The sequence below is a fragment of the Entelurus aequoreus genome, linkage group LG02 (genome assembly GCF_033978785.1).
Source record: "Entelurus aequoreus isolate RoL-2023_Sb linkage group LG02, RoL_Eaeq_v1.1, whole genome shotgun sequence".
NCBI classification, from domain to species: Eukaryota; Metazoa; Chordata; class Actinopteri; order Syngnathiformes; family Syngnathidae; genus Entelurus; species Entelurus aequoreus.
The window spans coordinates 24,737,031-24,742,030 of NC_084732.1; positions in this window are offsets into that span (position 1 = coordinate 24,737,031).

Here is a 5,000-nt window from a genome sequence, read left to right on the forward strand (position 1 = left end):
CCAGAGCAGAACTAAATGTAAAGAAAGGACAAGAGATCACATTATTTTGTATTATTTTGTGTTCGCTGTGTCTAAATATAACTACGAAGACCTGGTTGTGCAAATAAACTAAACTAACTAATTGTTGGTGCAGTCCACCGTATTTTCGTTGTGGATTTTCATAACAGAAAATGAAAGTTTCAATTGCTGTTGTGCAGAAAAACTCGAAACGGATGACCACATTATAGCGTCTTTGGTGCTATTAGCATCAAGAAAATATCCTTGATAGTGTTGTGCTCGTAGCGTGAGAGATAAACAACTTGAAGTATAGTTGACACACAAAAACGTGTGCGTCGTTTATTTATCCAAGCACAAGCAAGAATGAACGCTTTCATCACAAACACTCAAATATCGCGGGAACAACAAACCCCCACTTTTGTGAGAATCTACTGATGGCCACTTAAAGGGGCCGCGCCGAATTACTCGCTCTTAACTGCACACAAAGAACAACATTGTCATGTACACAATAGAACAGTACGGTGAATAAAGATGACAAAGTCAAATAACAGGTGTGGTGAATTATGTCCTTAAATCAACCGCTACTCACGTCCCCCCAGAATTCGCCATCACAAAGGAAAACAAACTGTCAATGGACAGAGGCACGGACGGGCCGACCAGACCGGGTGTGCCGGACTGGTACAAACGCCGGGGAGTCAGAAGGGGGGACCGGAAGGGTACCTGTACTGTCTAAGGTCCCGGGGGCCTGCGTAGAAGGATGCATAACATTATCATGGGGCCTAGGTAGAGCGGGCGGACGACCCTGGCGCGGGGGTACGGCCGTGGTAACCGGCTGACTAAGATCCAAGTGGGCCGCTTTCAGCCGGTCGACCGTGATCTTTTCAGACCGACCCCCGATGTCCAACAGAAAATGCTTATCTCCGCTCTCTAGGACGCGAAATGGCCCATCGTAAGGAGGCTGCAGGGGACCGCGGTGGGCGTCGTGGCGGACAAAAACAAACGCTGCTCCCCTCAAGGAAGCGGGAACATGAGACGGCGTAAGGCCGTGTTGAGAAGTGGGGATGGGGGCAAAACTTTTGGCAGCATCGAGGAGAGCAGCTCGCTGCTTACTGGCGGACCAAGGTGCCGTCGTGCTAGGAATAAAGTCACCTGGCACCCGCAGGGGCTGGCCATACACCAACTCTGCCGAGGAAGATTGCAAGTCTTCCTTCACCCAAGGGAGCTTGTCTACCCAAGCGCTGTCCTTCAGGGACGCCCTAAGCGCTGCCTTCATGGACCTGTGAAATTGCTCACACATACCATTGGCCTACGGGTGATACGCCGTCGTGTGGTAGAGTTTCACTCCCAAGCTCTCGGCCACAGCGCCCCAGAGCTCAGAAGTGAACTGAGAGCCCCGGTCGGATGATATGTCCGATGGGGTACCGAAACGGGCAACCCACGTACCAATGAACGCGCGGAGGTGGCGGACGTCAGAGGTACTTCCTCCGGCCAGCGGGTGGTCCTGTCTACTATTGTGAGGAGGTATGTGCAGCCGCGTGAGGATGGGAGAGGCCCGACCAGGTCCACATTGACGTGGTCAAAACGGCGCTCCGGAACCGTAAACGGTGCCAGTGGGGCCCGCGTGTGGCAGTGCACTTTTGAGCGCTGGCATGCCACACATGTGGAAGCCCAGTCCCTAACGTCTTTCTTCAGGCCACGCCAGACAAATTTTGCAGCAACCAGCCGCTGGGAAGGTTTCCTCCCAGGGTGGGAAAGGCCGTGGATGGAGTCGAACACGCGCCGCCTCCAAATGGCAGGCACAAGGGGCCGTGGCCGACCGGTAGCGATGTCACAAAGGAGCGTAACCCCTGTGTCCTCAAATGGGACCTCAGACAACCGTAACCCTGTGGCTGCAGCCTTCAGAGCTTGGATGTCCGGGTCGTCGGCCTGGTCAACTGCCATTTGTGCAAAATCGAGCCCCACATGGACAGCGCTCGCGACGGCTCGGGAAAGGCAATCAGCAACGACATTGCTCTTACCAGCAAGGTGCTGGATGTCCGTCGTGAACTCTGAGACGTAGGAGAGGTGCCTCTGTTGCCGAGCCGACCACGGTTCAGCCGTCTTGGCCATCGCGAAAGTGAGGGGTTTGTGGTCCACAAAAGCTGTGAAAGGCCGGCCTTCAAGCAACGAACGGAAATGGCGTATGGCCAGATAGAGGCCAAGGAGCTCACGGTCAAATGTGCTATATTTCCGCTCGCAGGGGCGCAACTGCCTGCTAAAGAAAGCCAAAGGTTGCCAAGTGCCACCCGCCCACTGCTCATGCACTGCACCTACAGCATAATCTGACGCGTCCGTGGTGATTGCAATAGGAGCATCGGGTAATGGGTGTGCCAGCAGGGTAGCGTTAGCGAGAGCAGACTTGACCCCCAAAAAAGCACTGTGCCGCGTGTCAGACCAGTCTACCATGTGCTTGGGAGCAGCTCCTTTAAGAGCATCGTACAGCGGCCGCATGAGGTCAGCTGCCCGGGGAATGAAACGATGGTAAAAATTTACCATGCCAAGGAACTCCTGAAGAGCCTTAACCGTGAGTGGGCGGGGGAAGTTTGCGACAGCAGCAACCATCGCTGGGAGGGGAACTGCCCCGCACTCCGTGACACGATGTCCGAGGAAGTCGATAACAGACAACCCGAACTGGCACTTAGCTGGGTTGACAATGAGCCCGTGTTGGCTAAGGCGCTGAAAAAGGGACCTGAGGTGGGTCACATGCTCGGCCTGAGAGGTGCTCGCGACCAGGATATCGTCCAAATAGACAAACAGAAACGGCAAATCACGTAAAACAGAGTCCATCAACCGCTGGAAAGTCTGTGCGGCACTCTTAAGGCCAAAAGGCATACGTAAAAATTCAAACAGTCCAAATGGGGTGATGACCGCTGTCTTCGGGATATCAGAGGGGTGGACCGGCACTTGATGATAGCCCCGGACGAGATCTACCTTAGAAAACACAGTTTTCCCAGCGAGGTTGGCGGAAAAATCTTGTATGTGGGGGACCGGATAACGGTCAGGGGTAGTCGCGTCGTTGAGTCTGCGGTAATCACCGCATGGCCGCCAACCACCTCCGGGCTTCTCCACCATGTGGAGGGGCGACGCCCACGGGCTGTCTGAGCGGCGAATGATCCCGAGGCGTTCCATGGTCTCGAATTCAGCTCTAGCGATGGAGAGCTTAGCAGGGTCCAGGCGCCGGGCTCGTGCGTGCACAGGGGGACCCGTGGTGGCAATGTGGTGTTCCACACCATGCTTGGCGGTAGATGACGAGAACGTGGGCTGCGCCAGGGTGGGGAACTCAGCGAGGAGGCGCAGAAAAACGTCTGTGGTGGGTAGCATGCTGGAAAGCCTGATGGAGTTCGTCGTGCTGAGACTGCACTTGTACGAGCAGAACGTAATCGCATCCACCAAACGCCTGTTTTTTACATCCACAAGGAGGCCGAAAGCACAGAGAAAATCTGCACCGATGAGCGGCACCGTCACTTTAGCAGTCACAAAGTTCCAACTGAAACGCTGTCCACCAAAACACACTTCCACGTACCATATTCCATAAGTGCGGATAGGGCTGCCATTGGCCGCTTCCATGGGGGGGCCATGTGACTCAGACAGCATGTCCAACCTTGATGCTGGCAGGACGCTCCTCTGCGCGCCGGTGTCACACAGGAACCGTCGTCCAGAGAGGGAGTCTTGGATGAAGAGCAGCCTGCCAGTACTGCCGACGCTCATGGCCACTGCTGAGCGCCGGCCCCGGCGTTTCCCGGCGGCGGTCCACAAAAACTGCACGGGGGACGGCACCGCCTATCTTTGGTCCCGAACCTTGCGTGGAAAAAACATAGTCCAGAATCCGGTTGCCGCCTGGGGGGCGCAGCAGCAGCAGCAGCAGCAGCGAGAGTGGAAGAATCTGCCACAGGTCTTTCTGTCTCAGCCGGAAGGAATGCAGCCACATAGGCCGGTTGGGAAGCTAAAAAAAACTTACCAGCTTCAGCAGCTAGTTCGCGGCAGTCCAAAATGGCGGTGTTGGCTAAAGCAGCCCGCACCTGAGTAGGCAGGAGTCTCAGGAAAAACTGCACGAAGAAGAATCCTGGTCTGTGCTCACCTAAGAGTCCTTGCATGTTGTTCATTAGTTCAGAGGGCTTGCAATCGCCAAGCCCCTGCAACGAAAAAAGGCGGTTCGCTCGCTCTGCGTCGTAAAGATGAAATGTCTGTAAGAGGTGAGCCTTCAACGTGCGGTACTTGTTTCTCTCCGGTGGGTGCGTAATGGCGTTAACCACTTTGGTCGCCGTCGCGCTGCCGAGGGAGGACACGACATAATAAAACTTAGTGTCGTCCTCGGTGATACCACGCAGGGCAAATTGTGCCTCCGCCTGGGCAAACCATGCGGTCGCGGAAGTTTCCCAGAACTCGGGCAGCTTTAGAGAAACCGCATTCGCCGTCATGGTCGATAAGAATCACTGAATCCGTTCAGTGAAGCGTCGGGGTCACCAGTGTTGTGCTCGTAACGTGAGAGATAAACAACTTGAAGTATAGTTGACACACAAAAACGTGTGCGTCGTTTATTTATCCAAGCACACGCAAGAATGAACGCTTTCATCACAAACACTCAAATATCGCGGGAACAACAAACCCCCACCTTTGTGAGAATCTACTGACGGCCACTTAAAGGGGCCGCGCCGAATTACTCGCTCTTAACTGCACGCAAAGAACAACATTGTCATGTACACAATAGAACAGTACGGTGAATGATGATGACAAAGTCAAATAACAGGTGTGGTGAATTATGTCCTTAAATCAACCTCTACAATAGTATTAATAAACTCGTAGGCTCCGCATCGGACTAAATATTGATATCGCTAGCAAACATTGCTTAGCAATGGGGACATATACAGCTAAAAGATGAGACAAAATATGAACTTCACAGCATTAAAACAACTGCAGACATGAATTGTAGATGATTAATATTTGTAGCAAGAAATCAACTGCAA